This window comes from Pseudophryne corroboree, chromosome 5, assembly GCF_028390025.1.
Source record: "Pseudophryne corroboree isolate aPseCor3 chromosome 5, aPseCor3.hap2, whole genome shotgun sequence".
In the NCBI taxonomy this organism is placed as follows: Eukaryota; Metazoa; Chordata; class Amphibia; order Anura; family Myobatrachidae; genus Pseudophryne; species Pseudophryne corroboree.
In genome coordinates this window covers 104,176,724-104,195,602 of record NC_086448.1, presented here as the reverse complement: position 1 = coordinate 104,195,602, position 18,879 = coordinate 104,176,724, and the positions used below count along the sequence as shown (strand labels likewise).

The 18,879-nt window shown below is 45.7% G+C and overlaps 1 protein-coding gene across 1 annotated transcript in view; it reads right to left on the bottom strand.

Moving 5' to 3' along the window:
• The window catches only part of LOC134927292 (macrophage mannose receptor 1-like), a 340,668-nt gene that overhangs the window by 268,000 nt on the left and 53,789 nt on the right, over nucleotides 1–18,879 (bottom strand). The window lies entirely within an intron of this gene.

Below are 18,879 nucleotides of genomic sequence, written 5' to 3'. Positions count from 1 at the left end.
TCCCTACAGCGTATATTGGAATACAAACACATGCTGAGTGTACGTACATAAGCTTTGCCCTCACAATGAACCCTACACAAAAAGACTCAACTTGGGTTTGTAGAATATGAGTAGAAGGCAACATTTACAGTATACACCAGGCAATGTAAATTCATTGTGATGGACGATGCTCGTGTATCCATTTTTGAGCCATGATAATCCTTTTTTTTACAAAAGAGAGACCTGGCAGTAGAGTGCAACAAAGTTATATGCTCGGACCAGCTAAGAGGTTTCCACCAATAATAAGGGTGACCCTGGTCTCAATAACAATATCCCAGAACAATGAAAGATTACGTTATACTTGTTAGGATATGGTGCACTCTGTACCGGTCTCCTTCTGTGTATCACTCTATGGGTGCATCCCCTAGTGTTAGATCTCTAGTGCCAGGAGTCACTCGGAGACGGAGTCTTATGATGTAGTTCCTGTTCCTCCATCTCAGGGAGTGTGACACACATTGAGAGACAGAGTCTTGTGTGTACAACTGTGCAGAACTGAGACTGGGAGCAGATCTCAGCTACAGAGACTCAGAGTGTTCCAGTGCATGCATTCTAGCTCCAGAGCTGACACTGAGTCGGGCACCACATCATCTTCTCTACAGTGGAAGTCAGACTGCATGGCTGTGTAGTCCTCCATGCTTCACCACCACAGACATCTCCTGATAAGTACTGCTACCTAATGCTGTTACCTTGTGTGATATATGGGCTCCTGATTACCGCTCTCAGTGTTACATCTGAGTCACCTGTGTTCATTAAAAAAACCTGCATTACTGTTTAAGTCACTAAGTGTGTGGACTGACATCACTGCACCAGATAGCCCAGTACACTCTGCCAACAGGTTATGGGCCCAGTCTCGAGCCCAGACCCGCGTGTACTTGAAGATTACCCTCCTGAGTGCTGTTGAATAATTTCAGTGACACAGTTTAAAGTGACATTTTATACAAGTGCAGAAAGGATGTATAATACAGGATACCACATGAACTATGCTACCTGAAAGTTTGCCATGGAGATGCAGCTTTAGCGGGAAAAGTTGTGGAAGGTTACTATAGGCCTGTGAGCAGGTCCAAACCCAGATGATGTAGATAGAGCCATCGGGATGATAGGTTTAGCTTTGGAGCAGCATGTCTATTCAATAGTCAGTGGGAAAGTGTCAGCTAAGGACATGTGGACAGCCCTGCAAAATGCATATGAAGCTAAAGATCTAAATAGAAGGCTAAGTTTAAGATGCATGCTATATTGAATGAAACGGAGTGCCAGTAAGGACAGGAATGATTACATTGATAAGTTATTGGCAATAGCTCAGCAGTTGGCATCTGTGGGGGCACAGGTGGATGAGGAAGAAGTTGCAATGGCTATGTTACAGAATCTCACACCAGAATTTGATTTTTTGGTGGTTGCGTTAGAGTCAAACGACACTAAACTGACAATGGAGATTGTAAGAGCCAAGTTGCTGCAGTTCAAAGAACGTATTCCTGTCGAGACCATAACTGAGGGTTCTGCCTTGATCACAAAGGGCACAAGGTCCAAAAAGCACAAATTCAAGTGTTTTGTATGTCCCAAGATACAGGGGCAAATGCAGGATTTATAAGGGTGGGTTTCCATGTGTGTGTTGCTATGTTGTTGCTGCATAAAGAAGCATTTACTAGCACACTGTGATACTTATGCATCACGGTAGGACGTGCTCAGTTGCAGTTAATGGATAGCGAGAACATGCGTCCCACATTTTGAATGACAAGATGTAGCAAGACCATAGCAGGACACATCTATATACAGTATATACATTATATATAATGGGTCAGCGTGCGGTATGAAAGCGCCATAGCTGAAATCCCGGGTCGCCTGACCCGGCAATTCAATCTGGGAATAAAGCAGTGTTATTCCCGAGTTGAATACCAGGTCAATGGCAGCGTAAACGGGCTCGATGCGACCCGGGACCCGTTCTCTACAACTGGGAGAGGCAGCGCACCGATGATCTCATCTCCCAGAGCCGCCTCCGCCCCCTGCCGCTATAGCATATTGCCGGGTCGGGGAAGCCAGCAACAGCGTCCAATGCTGGATCCCACCCAGGATGTACCTGTTTCCAATTCCCGTGTGGGATCCGGCATTGACAGTGTGAAAGGGGTATTATACAGTGTTACAGCAGTGGATGTTGTTTGTATGCTAGTAGTGCAGCACCATTTGATTTTATATTATATATATATATATATATATATATATATACACATACACTGCTCAAAAAAATAAAGGGAACACTAAAATAACACATCCTAGATCTGAATGAATGAAATATTCTTATTAAATACTTTGTTCTTTACATAGTTGAATGTGCTGACAACAAAATCACACAAAAATTATCAATGGAAATCAAATTTATTAACCCATGGAGGTCTGGATTTGGAGTCACCCTCAAAATTAAAGTGGAAAAACACACTACAGGCTGATCCAACTTTGATGTAATGTCCTTAAAACAAGTCAAAATGAGGCTCAGTAGTGTGTGTGGCCTCCTCGTGCCTGTATGACCTCCCTACAACCCACACAAGTGGCTCAGGTAGTGCAGCTCATCCAGGATGGCACATCAATGCGAGCTGTGGCAAGAAGGTTTGCTGTGTCTGTCAGCGTAGTGTCCAGAGCATGGAGGCACTACCAGGAGACAGGCCAGTACATCAGGAGACGTGGAGGAGGCCGTAGGAGGGCAACAACCCAGCAGCAGCACTTCTACCTCCGCCTTTGTGCAAGGAGGAACAGGAGGAGCACTGCCAGAGCCCTGCAAAATGACCTGCAGCAAGCCACAAATGTGCATGTGTCTACTCAAACGATCAGACTCCATGAGGATGGTATGAGGGCCCGACGCCCACAGGTGGGGGTTGTGCTTACAGCCCAACACCGTGCAGGACGTCTGGCATTTACCAGAGAACACCAAGATTGGCAAATTCGCCACTGGCGCCCTGTGCTCTTCACAGATGAAAGCAGGTTCTCACTGAGCACATGTGACAGACGTGATAGAGTCTGGAGACGCCAAGGAGAACGTTCTGCTGCCTGTAACATCCTCCAGCATGACCGGTTTGGCAGTGGGTCAGTAATGGTGTGGGGTGGCATTTCTTTGGGGGGCTGCACAGCCCTCCATGTGCTGGCCAGAGGTAGACTGACTGCCATTAGGTACCGAGATGAGATCATCAGACCCTTTGTGAGATCATATGCTGGTGCGGTTGGCCCTGGGTTCCTCCTAATGCAAGACAATGCTAGACCTCATGTGGCTGGAATGTGTCAGCAGTTCCTACAAGACGAAGGCATTGATGCTATGGACTGGCCCGCCCGTTCCCCAGACCTGAATCCAATTGAGCACATCTGGGACATCATGTCTCGCTCCATCCACCAATGCCACATTGCACCACAAACTGTCCAGGAGTTGGCGGATGCTTTAGTCCAGGTCTGGGAGGAGATCCCTCAGGAGACCATCCGCCACCTCATCAGGAGCATGCCCAGGCATTGTAGGGAGGTCATACAGGCACAAGGAGGCCACAGACACTACTGAGCATCATTTTGACTTGTTTTAAGGACATTACATCAAAGATGGATCAGCCTGTTGTGTGTTTTTCTACTTTAATTTTGAGGGTGACTCCAAATCCAGACCTCCATGGGTTAATAAATTTGATTTCCATTGATAATTTTTGTGTGATTTTGTTGTCAGCACATTCAACTATGTAAAGAACAAAGTATTTAATAAGAATATTTCATTCATTCAGATCTAGGATGTGTTATTTTAGTGTTCCCTTTATTTTTTTGAGCAGTGTATTTGGCCACTGTGTTCTCCTATTCTCTCCTATATATTTTTCCACTGTGTTCTCCTATTCACTCCTATATATTTGGCCACTGTGTTCTCCTATTCTACCCTTTATATTTGGCCACTGTGTTCTCCTATTCTCCCCTATATATTTGGCCACTGTGTTCCCCTATTCTCTCCTATATATTTGGCCAGTGTTCTCCTATTCTCACCTATATATTTGGCCAAATCTGTAACTTGACTCCGCCCAGTGTTTTGACTCCACCCAGCTTTAGCAATGAGTCACAAAGTCACAGATCTGTCCTAATATATAGGAGATACCTACCTCATCCCACCCACGGCCGCCCCTACACCACCTATGGACCCCCTCCACCATCCACCGCACCCCCTACACCTACACCTCACCCACCCAATGAACCCCAGCCCCTCACCTGCCCTCGGCACCACCGGACCCCCAACACCACCCGCAAGCACACCCACCCCTTACCCACCCACAATGCTTCCGAAACCGCTTCTACATCCATGAGAGCCTTGCACCGACCCCTCCCCCACCCCCTCCAATGCTACCCCACCCACATTGCATCCAGACCCCATCCACCACCCCCACTCCCCTGCCCCTCCTCCACCACCTCCCGCCCCCCTCTCCAATCCGCACACACCCCCAGCATCCACCCCCCCCCCCTCCACCCACAGACACCCTCCCCCATACGCGGTCACCCCTGCACCCGCTACATTCTGACAATCGTGCCCTGCAGCCACTGTTCACACCCACTAAAGGGCTTACGCCCCCTTCACCATCAAACACACTTTCGTCGTGCACTATTTACCCACTCACACAACTACGTGCAGGGGTTACGGGGGCGTAGCCCCTTCCGACGGTGTGAGGAGCGCCCGTAGGGCGCGATGAATCACCTAGTATATATATATATATATATATATATAAATATAAAACCAGTCCCCAGATTGATGTAGAATCCTGATAGAAAGATAAATGTAGAAGCCCCTGGAGAGTAAGAAAGAGACACTGTAGATAGATAGAAACCCCCTAGAGAGAGATAGAGGCTATAGATAGACAGAGACAGATGGAAACCGAGAGAGAGAGAGAGAGAGGGGGGGGGTGGAGAGAGGGAGATGGCGAGAGAGAGAGACTGTAGATAGATCATACACAAAGCCAAACATACTCTTCCTCTGTAGGATCCCAGCTCCTGAGTGAGATCTCTGGAATCCCCTGTGACAGGTCTCTCCCCCACGCTTCGTGCTCCTGCCTCTGAGCTGCTGCATGACTTATGTCAGCTCAGCATCCAGTTTGTGCTCAGGGATGACTTCTTGCAGTGTGGACACCACAAATGGAGATGGGGACATCTAGAGGCACCCGGAAGTACTGCACTCGGCAGTGACACTGATACTAACTGCATCTGCTCTCTTGTCAGCGCATCCAGCTGGCTCATAACAGCTGTCCTCCGGTCACAAATGCAAACAGTGTCTGCCAGCCAGCACTGATCAGGGGGGGTTTCTGGGTACTCAGAAACCCCCCTGCGTGCGCCGCTGAGATAGGACATAAAGCTTCAGATTGCAAGATGAGAAATGCCACTTGTGCGTGCAGAAGCAGCGTGACAAGCCAAGCTAGTCAGCACTGAATGTAGCAGACAGTCACAGGAAGGATCGCTGGTACATGGACTCAGGGGCCACTAGACATTTCCGTTGCACTTGCAATAAGCATTGGTTTAAATCTTTAACACCGTATGTTCCCACTACAGTTACAGGGATTGCAAATAAGGCCCTTACTGCATTACAAGCTGTGACAATCACATTACGTTTAAGAATTGGAGGTGAGATAGTTGTTACAGATTTAAGATGTGTTGTACAGATGGGTCCTCCGTTATCTTGACGGTTTCTGCACCTAGACGGAGGTTTAGTCACACCTAGGTGATAGCTTAGGTTGCTGAGTTTAATCACAGACAGGCGCGTTTAGATATAGAAAACCAGCAATTTGAAACACTGTCATACACCACAAGCGCTAAGATGAGATATCACCATAACGTCCCTTTTAGGCTGAGTGACGGATCCTTTCCTCTCAGGTGTATCTCCCATTCAGGTAAACAACCATAGGATTCCCAGGTGTGGATATCATAAAAAACATGAAATAACAAAAACAACCAATGTGTAGTACGTAATGTCAAAACCTATTGATATACATATGATGCCTTTAGATGATTGATATGAATTCAGAGCGTACCCCACTCACACTAAAAGTGGAAGTGTAAAACACATCAAGGTTTCTTTTATAGAGGTAACCTTCATTTATTCATATGGCAGCCGGTGTATCAGAAATAGAGTATCACTCAAACTCAATAATAAATTGTGATAATTCCCTGAAGCGGGCAGGAGATGCGTACCCCAACACTCACACTCTATAAGTGGGCTGTAAACATATAAAGGTATCTTTCTCTCCTTCAAGGGTAATCCAAAAATCGCGTACCACAACTCACAATTTGGAGAACTGTATGACTCCTATCAAGGTATCTTTCAATTTTCATATGAGGATGACGACTGGGAATTTCTAGTGTAGTCTCCCGGCATGAGTCATAAAGGAATAGAAACAAACCAATGTGTAACAGATCACATATGTCAAACACCTTAAGTGTATAGCAGTTTTTTAATGGTTGAATATGCCCGGGATTCAAACGCCCTTCAAAAGGTGTAAGCTAATGCGTACCCCAACACTCACACTCTAGAGGTGGGTGGTAAACTCATAAAGGTATCTTTTATTTCTCCCAGAGTAATAGATGATAATTCAATGTTGCGTACCCCAACTCACAGTTTGATGTGTTAGAGGACTCCTATCAGGGTATCTTTGGGCTTCAGGTGACCGGTGCAACTTATGTATTTAAATCACGTATTTTTCCGTTAGCCCCCCAAAAAAAGGAAAATGGCAATGCTCATACCAAAGTAGGTAAAAAAGGGGGTTACAGATTTTATTTAACAATACATGCCATTAAAATACACGCATGGAAGACCATGCATAATGGTACATAAGATAAATGAAGACAGATGAATAAAAATGGCAAAGAGAGATGGTAAACTCTTGCAAAAAAAAGGGAAACATTTTAAAAAATTGGGAAGCAAAATACAATAATAAAAAATCCGGATAAGATAGCTACTCACACTCCTGTTAATCGACGCGTTTCAGCCCACATCTGGGCCCAGATGTGGGCTGAAACGCGTCGATTAACAGGAGTGTGAGTAGCTATCTTATCCGGATTTTTTAATATTGTATTTTGCTTCCCAATTTTTTAAAATTTTTCCCTTTTTTTTTGCAAGAGTTTACCATCTCTCTTTGCCATTTTTATTCATCTGTCTTCATTTATCTTATGTACCATTATGCATGGTCTTCCATGCGTGTATTTTAATGGCATGTATTGTTAAATAAAATCTGTAACCCCCTTTTTTACCTACTTTGGTATGAGCATTGCCATTTTCCTTTTTTTGGGGGGCTAACGGAAAAATACGTGATTTAAATACATAAGTTGCACCGGTCACCTGAAGCCCAAAGATACCCTGATAGGAGTCCTCTAACACATCAAACTGTGAGTTGGGGTACGCAACATTGAATTATCATCTATTACTCTGGGAGAAATAAGAGATACCTTTATGAGTTTACCACCCACCTCTAGAGTGTGAGTGTTGGGGTACGCATTAGCTTACACCTTTTGAAGGGCGTTTGAATCCCGGGCATATTCAACCATTAAAAAACTGCTATACACTTAAGGTGTTTGACATATGTGATCTGTTACACATTGGTTTGTTTCTATTCCTTTAGGACTCATGCCGGGAGACTACACTAGAAATTCCCAGTCGTCATCCTCATATGAAAATTGAAAGATACCTTGATAGGAGTCATACAGTTCTCCAAATTGTGAGTTGTGGTACGCGATTTTTGGATTACCCTTGAAGGAGAGAAAGATACCTTTATATGTTTACAGCCCACTTATAGAGTGTGAGTGTTGGGGTACGCATCTCCTGCCCGCTTCAGGGAATTATCACAATTTATTATTGAGTTTGAGTGATACTCTATTTCTGATACACCGGCTGCCATATGAATAAATTAAGGTTACCTCTATAAAAGAAACCTTGATGTGTTTTACACTTCCACTTTTAGTGTGAGTGGGGTACGCTCTGAATTCATATCAATCATCTAAAGGCATCATATGTATATCAATAGGTTTTGACATTACGTACTACACATTGGTTGTTTTTGTTATTTCATGTTTTTTATGATATCCACACCTGGGAATCCTATAGTTGTTTACCTGAATGGGAGATACACCTGAGAGGAAAGGATCCGTCACTCAGCCTAAAAGGGACGTTATGGTGATATCTCATCTTAGCGCTTGTGGTGTATGACAGTGTTTCAAATTGCTGGTTTTCTATTTCTTGATTTAAATGTGGTGACATTTATTCTGAAATCTGTTACATCCGAGCAGCTTAGCGCCAGTTAGGACCATCCTGACACATTTTTTCCAGGCGCGTTTAGATACTCAGCATACAATACACATCTCCACCACTGGGTGGCTAATGCTCCACTAATCCAGTACTTTAGATCGAATAGAGGCGGATTGATCTACAGCTCTGGCAAATGGTCAGTGATGACTGTAATGTTAATAGATACTGACCAATAGTCAGACGGAGAGAGTTAAAAAAAATAGTTTATACAGAGACAAACGAACATGATAAAACACTTGTGTATGCAGACACAAGATTGTGTATGCAGACGCAACTAATGTGTGAAAGGATGTACAGCGCATAAATACCGTGCTTTTGAAATACATGTATGAGCGTCCGAGTCCCCTAAGGCATAAACCAACACCAATGGGAAGGAGCGCACCAATGGGAAGGAATCGCTCTTTGCAGTACTTTTACACATGAACTTGTGAATCTCTCATGAAGCGTCGTGGGCTAGCGATGAAGGCTCCCACACTGGGAGTCCCGGGTTCGAGTCCCAAAGTGCCAACTTTTTTTTTTTTTTTTAATGTGTTCCCGTGACATTCACTTTTTGTTTTTTATGTAATACATTCAATGGAAAGGTGCACACAGGTTTCACATAAATCAGAGTAAATCTGCAGGAGCGACTCATTCCACTATAAATTAGTGTATTCTGATGCAACTGAGCAACACAGTACTGTAGATCGTCGACGTTTGTGTATTGTACCTGACCTGAACTCCCTCCCTGCTTTTGAAATACATGTACTGTATGAGCGTCCGAATCCCCTAAGGCAGTGGTTTCCAAACTTTTTTGAATCACGGCGCCCTAGAGTATCAGATTTTTTTTCACAGCACCCCTAGGCCAAAAATTTCTTATTGAGAAATTTAGAAAGAAATATTACATTAAGTAGATCGCGTTTATATGTCATCCTTAGGGTCAGTTGTGTGGTGAGGGACAGGATTTGCTTCTGTTTGGCCACATATTTTATGACTTGCAGCCACCAGCACTGGTTTTGCCTATTATATTGACCATGAATAATTTGAATTGGTCCTGGACCATCAACCCAGGGCACCCCTGCAAGTGTCCCGAGGCACCCCAGGGAGCCACGGCACACAGTTTGGGAACCTCTGCCCTAAGGCATAAACCAACACCAATAGGAAGGAAGTGGCAACTTTTTTTTTTTTTTTTTAGGTGTTCCCATGACATTCACTTTTTTATTTTTTTTCTGTGTTATACATTCAATGGAAGGGTGCACACAAGTTTCACATACTGTAAATGAGAGTAAATCTACAGGAGTGACTCATACCGCTATATACAGTACAATACACAGTGGTAATAAGTATAAATTAGTGTATTCTGCTGCAACTAACTGAGCAACACAGTACTGTAGATCATCGGCGTTTGCATATTGTACCTGACCTGAACTCCCTCCCTGTCTACTGCATGAACTGTGCGGACTCTCATGGGGGAAGGGCGATGGGGGTATGGGTAGGCAGTGGAAAATACCGTGCTTTTGAAATACATGTACTGTATGAGCATCCGAGTCCCCTAAGGCATAAACCAACACCAATGGGAAGGAATCGCTCTTGCAGTACTTTTACACATGAACTTGTGAATCTCTCATGAAGCGTCGTGGGCTAGCAATGAAGGCTCCCACCTCCCATGCTGAGAAAAAAAAAATAGTGTCAGGGGAAAAAAAAAACTCATGACAGATACACAAGCTCATGTCTAAAAGTACAGTAAGCAGTGATCCGTTGACATTGGTTTTAGATTAAGCCCTAATGGCTAGGAGACTTGGCCGCTGACTTACTTTTCTGTACTTTATCCCTGATTTCAATAGACTGCACTGTTGCTTAAACTCCTTGTTTTGTGTCTGTATACCGTACACTATACAGTATTTATTAATTGATCATTCTACGGGACCTCATTGCCCCTGTGTACTGTATTTTAGCTAGGGGTTTGTGACGCTTCCTCAGCATTGGCCCATAGCCTGCAAAACCTATACCATCGCTCGCTCCATAGCCTAGTGCAGCCACGAGGTAGTGGTTCACGTGCCTCGGACATTTTGTCACTTTGCGATGTGATCGAGTCCGGTGTATTATTATGTGCATAGACCTCGCTTATCCCTATCGCTCCTGTGTACTGTATTTTAGCTAGGGGATTGTGACGCTCCTTCAGCATTGGCCCATAGCCTGCAAAACCTATACCGTCGCTCGCTCCATAGCAGAGTGCTGCCACAAGGCGGGGGTTCACGTGCCTCTAACATTTTGTCACTTTGCGTTGCGATCGAGTCCAGTGTATCGTTATGTGCATAGACCTCGCTTATCCCTATCGCCCATGTGTACTATATTTTAGCTAGGGGATTGTGATGCTCCCTCAGCATTGGCCCATAGCCTGCAAAACCTGTGCTGTTACTTGCTCCGTAGCCGAGTGCCTCCATGGGGCAAGGAGTCACAGGCAGAAGCCATTTCAATTGAGTCTGCCCTGCTACAGAATTGTATAGTACAGTATGTGTACCGTACGGTGCATAGAACCTTAACAGTAGAAAAGCCCCTGCTTTATGTAAAACTTGTGTGCACACTTGTATTGAATGTGAAAGTATACTACAGTATGATAGATATAAAAATAAAAAAATAATAAAGTGTCTGGAAGAAACTAACATGCATTCGTACTTTAGGAATCAAACCCAGGACTCTAGGCATAGGAAGCGGAACACTTCACCACTCGGACATTTCGCCGCTGACAGATGAATAAATCAATTGGTTTTGATTATGCCATAATGGCTACGGGATTAGGATGCTAACATACAATATCCCTAACATCAATAGGCAACAATGTGCATGTAACACGTCTGTTTGTGTCTGTGTATACTACTGGTTTAATGTTGATTTATCTGACTTGGACACTCACATATTCCTAATACTGTAAATGGACCATACTGTGGCTTTATCACATTTGTTTGCATCTGCTGTACTATTTGCGTTTGTACTGTACAGTATATACTATATGAAATAATGTAGCGTAATGAGATGCACTAGTAAAGTAGTTCTTACTATGTATTTCAGTATTGTATTTTACGGGAGGCCACAAGCATGCACAGTGGTGATTGTAAAAAGCGACATCTGGTGGATGATCGCAGGTATTACACTTAAAAGGTAACGATAAACGCTCTGTGCGCCTCCTTGCGACTTGGCGCGCCTCTCTGCGACTAGGCGTGCCTATCTGCGACCCGGTACGCTGCGTATGCCCGATCGCGACTAACGCCTCAGCCAGCCAAGATAACGGAGGACCCATCTGTTTGTGCCTGATTTAGGAAGTAATCTCATTGCCATCAGCGTCCTAGAGAAAAAAAGGCTACAAAGTCCAATTTCAGAAGGGCAAGTGTATGGTGCAGAATAAAAGAGGGACTGTTTTTGCTTTAGCAACCCATTGCAAACAACTATGGGCCTAATTCGGACCTGATTGCTCACTAGGGTTTTTTTGCAGTGCTGCGTTCGCATAGTCACTGCCCACCGGGAAGTGTATTTTAGCTGTGCAAGTGTGCGATCGCATGTACAGCCGAGCGGTACAAAAAGAGTTTGTGCAGTTTCTGAGTAGCCCAAGACTTACTCAGTCGATGCGATCACTTCACCCTGTCCGGGCCCGGAATTGACGTCAGACACCCGTCCTGCAAATGCTTGGACGCGCCTGCATTTTTCCAGACACTCACAGAAAATGGTCTGTTGCCTCCCACAAACGCCTTCTTCCTGTCAATCACCTTGCAACCGCCCATGCAAATGTATACTTCACAGAAACCCATCGCAGAGCAATGAACCACTTTGTACCCGTGCAACGCGCCTGTACATTGCGGTGCATATGCATGGGCAGTTCTGACCTGATCGCAGAGCTGAAAAACGCTAGCAAGCGATCAGGTATGAATTACCCCCAATATGTCCTGGACACTGAGGAGTGTACTGCAATGATGGCTACTGAGGAAAAACAGTCAATGGAGCTGTGGCACACATGCTTGGGTCATCTGGGTTATGACAACATCCAGAAACTGCTAGATGGAATGGTAACAGGGATCACCGTGAGCAACGCTGAAAGACTCATGTGTGAGAGTTGTATAAAAGGCAAGCAAACTCGCAACCCATTTCCACAGTCAGGGGAGGGGGTAATTCCAAGTTAATCGCAGCAGGATTTTTTTTAGCAGTTGGGCAAAACCATGTGCACTGCAGGGGAGGCAGATATAACATGTGCAGAGAGAGTTAGATTTGGGTGGGGTGTATTCAATATGCAATCTAAATTGCAGTGTAAAAATAAAGCAGCCAGTATTTACCCTGCACAGAAATAAAATAACCCACCCAAATCTAACTCTCTCTGCAAATGTTATATCTGCCTCCCCTGCAGTGCACATGGTTTTGCCCAACTGCAAAAAAAAAATCTTGCTGCGATCAACTTGGAATTACCCCCTCAGTTAATAGAACAGTTAGCTCAGATGTGTGTGGTCCAATGGAGGAGGAATCAATCAGTGGCTACAGGTATTTCATGACTCTCATTGATGAATCAGAATCAGATTTATTGGCCAGGTGTACTCACGTACACTAGGAATTTTTTGCGGTACAGTGCTTCGCCAAGTAGCAACATGAAGGGGGAATACATAGCATAAAAAGGGGGGGGAAACATAGCATACATTACATGTATGTTATGATTCCAGTACTCCTGACCGGAGGAGATCTTATGACAATGGCCAGAGTACTGGAAGGGAATGCTGGTTACGGGAGCAGGAAAGACTAGTTGCCCCTGGCGCCCTAACTCTATTGTCTCACCCGTGCTATCGGAAATCCCTTGCGAGACTATGGTTTCTTGAGCCCCTGGCAGCCACGTTTGAAAGGCGGATTATGTCTGCCCAACTCCGGTGCCCCCCGGTCTTAGTGAGAGACAAAGGGAAATCCGAGGCAGGATGATGACAAGAGGACCTCTGACTACAACAGGCCAAGGGCAACAAGCTAACTAACCAAACTTAAAGTATGCGCGGAAAAACCGCCAGATAAAAGGACAACCAAAATCCACTAGTCCATTACTCCTACCCAGCACCGCTGGATACCAGAGTGGATCTGTGGGAGCGGAATCCTCCGCAAAAGCTCCGAAACACAAATAATAAATAATAAGTAATAAAGCGGCCAAGCCGCAACACACGGCTACGCCGCGACTCACGAACACCACTGGATGTTTAACGGTGCTCAGTCAGGACTCTAGGAACAGATGACGACTTCCGAGTGCAGGACAACTGAGGACAGGAACGACCGGATACAGCAGGACTGGAAACACTCTCAGCAAACAGATACAGCATGCAGGAAGCTATTACCGGCGTCTGTGTGAGGCACTGCAAGAGCATATAAACCGAAGCCCTCCAATCAACTGCTGCCAGTGCTGATTGCATGAATGCCGTGCAGCTGCCTTGCTGCACGGCCAGGAAACAGGTGCCCTTACTAATTTAAATGGACCCAGCAACGGGGAACGCGGTCCGCCAGTGGCGTCCCCGTTGCTAGGGTCCGTGCGGCTCCGTGCGCCCGGCGTCTAGCGTTGCCAGGGAGCCGGCGGCTGTACGCGCACGGCGTCCCTGGTTGCTAGGCGCCGGGCCGCACCGACGAGCGGACCCCGGCGCCTAACAGTACCCCCCCCTTGAGGAGGGGTCAAGGAACCCCTAAAGCCAGGTTTCCGAGGAAATTCCCGAAAAAATGCCCTCTTGAGCCTCGGGGCATGGAGATCCTTATCCAGGACCCAAGACCTTTCCTCTGGACCATAGCCTCTCCAGTGCACCAGAAAATAAAGCCGACCCCGGGACAATTTGGAATCGAGAACCTTCTCCACCAAGAACTCCTGTTGTCCCTGTACATCTACTGGTGATTTCCCCTGAGAGATCTTCCGAGGAAATCTACTGGAAGAAACGTATGGTTTCAACAGGGAGCAATGGAACGTATTTCCGATCCGGAGAGCTCTTGGTAAACGTAACCGGAAAGCAACTGGGTTGATTTTTTTAATTATATGAAATGGTCCAATAAATTTGGGGCCCAATCTAGCTGAGGTTTGTCGAAGTCTAATGTTACGAGTCGACAACCATACCCTGTCTCCCACCTTAAAAGTGCAAGGACGTCGGAGCCTGTCCGAAAAAATTTTCTCTCGAAATGCCGCTTTTCTGAGGGCAAGGTGCACTTTTTTCCAAATGACTCTGAGATGAGAGGTTAAGGTTAGCGAGGAAACAGAAGAATGTTGAAAAAAAGAATTAGCTCTGGGGTGAAAACCAAAAACTGAAAAGAATGGAGACACATTAGTGGATGAATGACAAGAATTATTGTAAGCAAACTCCGCCAAAGGAAGAAACTCGGACCAATCATTCTGGAGTTTGGCTGAGTACAAACGCAAATACTGTTTTAATGATTGATTGATTAACTCGCTCGGTCTGCCTGTTGGATTGGGGATGGTAACCGGATGTTAAAGACAATTTCATCTTTAATGAGGCACAAAAGGACTTCCAGAATTGTGCAATGAATTGTGGACCCCGATCAGAAACAATATCAGTGGGCAACCCATGAAGTCTGAAAACATGGCGGAGAAACAAAACAACCAATCCCTGGGCAGATGGCAGTCGGGGAAGAGCAATGAAATGAGCCATCTTGCTAAAACGGTCCACTACCACCCATATGACTCGGAATCCGGCTGACAGAGGGAGGTCTACCACAAAATCCATGGAAATATGAGACCATGGCCTGAGAGGAACATTTAAGGGCATAAGTTGCCCGATAGGCAAGGAACGGGGAACCTTATGCTGTGCACAGACCTGACAAGAAAAAACAAACTCCTTAATGTCTTTAGAAAGACCAGGCCACCATACTGAGCGGGAGACTAATTCCAAAGTCTTAGAGATCCCCGGATGCCCGGCAACTTTGCTATCATGAAATTCAGTCAAAACAGTAGCTCTCAAAAACTCAGGGACGTAAAGACGACCAGCAGGAGTATTTCCAGGAGCTTGATGTTGAAGCTGCTTTAACTGGGTAAATAAATCTTGTGTGAGGCCTGCCCAAATGACTGAAGACGGAAGTATGGGAGTAACAGGACTGTTATTATGAACTGGAAGAAAACTGCGTGACAGCGCATCCGCCTTGGTATTCTTGGAACCTGGCCTAAAGGTGATAATAAACTTGAAACGAGTAAAAAATAAAGCCCAACGAGCCTGCCGGGCATTCAGCCGCTTAGCTGATTCGATGTACTGAAGATTTTTGTGGTCAGTCAATACTGAAATGGTATGTGTTGCTCCCTCAAGCCAATGTCTCCACTCCTCGAAAGCCCATTTAATAGCCAGTAACTCCCGGTTACCAACATCGTAGTTGGATTCAGCGGATGAGAATTTCCTGGACATGAAGGCACAAGGATGTAGTTCCAGAGACTCCGGATCCTTTTGAGATAGGATAGCCCCCACTCCAACCTCCGAGGCATCAACCTCAACAATGAAGGGCAATTCTGGGTTGGGATGTCTGAGGACTGGAGCTGAGACAAAAGCTTGTTTCAAGGCCTGAAAGGATAACTCAGCTTCACGTGACCAGTTGGTAGGATCCGCTCCCTTCTTAGTCAGTGCCACCATGGGAGCAACCAGGTCGGAAAAAGAATGAATAAATCTTCTATAATAATTCGCAAACCCTAAAAAGCGCTGAATTGCTTTTAAGTTGGTGGGTTGCGCCCAACTAAGGATGGCTTGGAGCTTCTTAGGTTCCATGCAGAATCCCCGAGGGGAAATAATGTACCCTAAAAAGGATACCTCCGTGACATGAAACTCACACTTCTCCAGCTTGGCATATAGATGATTTTCACGTAATTTTTGAAGAACCTGACGCACCTGGGTAACATGTTGTTCAATTGAGTCAGAATAGATCAGGATGTCGTCTAAGTAAACGACCACGAATCTTCCTAGAAAGTCACGGAGCACATCGTTAATGAGATCCTGGAAAACTGCCGGAGCGTTAGACAAGCCGAACGGCATCACCAGATACTCGTAGTGACCCGACTGAGTACTGAAAGCAGTCTTCCACTCATCTCCAGACTTGATTCGGATGAGGTTATATGCTCCCCTCAGGTCAATTTTAGAAAAAATCACAGCCGAACGCAGCTGATCAAAGAGGACAGAAATCAGCGGCAGAGGATAAGTATTTTTAACTGAGATCTTATTCAGGGCTCTAAAGTCAATGCAAGGTCTGAGTGATCCATCTTTTTTCTCCACAAAGAAGAAGCCTGCACTTAAAGGGGATTTAGATGGCCTGATAAATCCTTTCCCTAGACTCTCCTTAACATACTCATTCATGGCCGCAGTTTCTGGCCCGGATAAAGCATATAACCTTCCCTTTGGCAATGTGGCACCGGGAATTAGCTCAATAGGACAATCATAAGGCCGATGGGGAGGCAGAATGTCCGCATTGCCCTTGGAAAACACATCAACAAAGTCCTGGTATTCCACGGGAATGAGTTCGGGAATGGCAGCAGCTATTCTAACGGGAAACGTAATACATTCCTTATTACAGATGGTACCCCATTGTGAAATCTCCCCCGACTGCCAATCAATGGTGGGATTATGAAAGGCCAGCCAAGGGTGACCCAGAACCACTGGAACTGCTGGGCAATGGGTAAGGAAGAACTCGATCTTTTCGGAATGAAGAGCTCCTACCGTAAGTAGTACAGGAGGTGTACAGAGGGAAATAACCCCATTGGACAAGGGACTCCCATCTAAACCATGCATGGTGATACACCTACCCAAGGCTAACTGAGGAATACCTAAGGCCTTGGCCCAAGTTAAGTCCATAAAGTTCCCTGCAGCTCCACTGTCGACAAAAGCCGACACCGAAGAACTGAGGCTGCCAAAGAAAACTTTAGCTGGGACTAAAAGGGAGTTATTCGAGGAGATAAGCTGCAGACCAAAGTTAACCCCCTCACAATTCACTTGGTCGAGGCGTTTCCCGACTTGTTCGGACAATTACGGGCAAAATGTCCCTTACCCCCACAGTACAAACAAAGACCAGAGTTTTGCCTTCTGGCTCTTTCTTCTGGAGACAGTCGGGAGAGACCCATCTGCATGGGCTCCTCTACGTCCTCAGGAATGGAAAATACACATGGAGTAGTCCTGACTGGTGCTCCTTTTTCAGCCCTCCGCTCTCTGAGACGTCGATCAATCTTAATAGAAAGCTCCATGAGTTTATCGAGAGTCTCAGGAGCGGGATACTGAAGGAGACTGTCTTTTATAGACTCAGATAAGCCGAGGCGAAACTGACTGCGCAGGGCTGGGTCATTCCAGCAACAGTCGTTCGACCAACGGCGAAATTCTGTACAATAAACCTCTGCAGGATTTCTACCCTGTCTGAGAGCGCGTAACTGACTCTCAGCGGATGCCTCTCTATCAGGGTCATCATACAAAAGCCCTAAAGACCCCAAAAAAGCGTCGACTGACAACAATGCCGGATCCTCTGCTTTTAAACCAAATGCCCAGGTCTGAGGATCCCCCTGGAGCAAAGAAATAATGATTCCAACCCGCTGAGATTCAGTACCTGAGGAGATCGGTCTTAAACGAAAATAAAGTTTACAGGATTCTTTAAAATTAAAAATCTCCTTCCTATCACCAGAAAAACGGTCAGGCAAGTGCATTTTTGGTTCAGGGACTACCCTCGGGGAAGTTCGTAAAAGATCTTCCTGCGACTTCACCCGCAGGGAAAGATCCTGAACCATCTGAGTAAGTTCTTGAATCTGGCTGACTAGGAGCTGACCAGGATTTGGCCCTAAACCTGTGGGATTAATGAGGCCGATAACTCTTACAAAACTGAATAAGGAAAAAATCAAACCCTGTTTAATTTTAAGTTTTGGTTTGGCCGGTAATAATGTTATGATTCCAGTACTCCTGACCGGAGGAGATCTTATGACAATGGCCAGAGTACTGGAAGGGAATGCTGGTTACGGGAGCAGAAAAGACTAGTTGCCCCTGGCGCCCTAACTCTATTGTCTCACCCGTGCTATCGGAAATCCCTTGCGAGACTATGGTTTCTTGAGCCCCTGGCAGCCACGTTTGAAAGGCGGATTATGTCTGCCCAACTCCGGTGCCCCCCGGTCTTAGTGAGAGACAAAGGGAAATCCGAGGCAGGATGATGACAAGAGGACCTCTGACTACAACAGGCCAAGGGCAACAAGCTAACTAACCAAACTTGAAGTATGCGCGGAAAAACCGCCAGATAAAAGGACAACCAAAATCCACTAGTCCATTACTCCTACCCAGCACCGCTGGATACCAGAGTGGATCTGTGGGAGCGGAATCCTCCGCAAAAGCTCCGAAACACAAATAATAAATAATAAGTAATAAAGCGGCCAAGCCGCAACACACGGCTACGCCGCGACTCACGAACACCACTGGATGTTTAACGGTGCTCAGTCAGGACTCTAGGAACAGATGACGACTTCCGAGTGCAGGACAACTGAGGACAGGAACGACCGGACACAGCAGGACTGGAAACACTCTCAGCAAACAGATACAGCATGCAGGAAGCTATTACCGGCGTCTGTGTGAGGC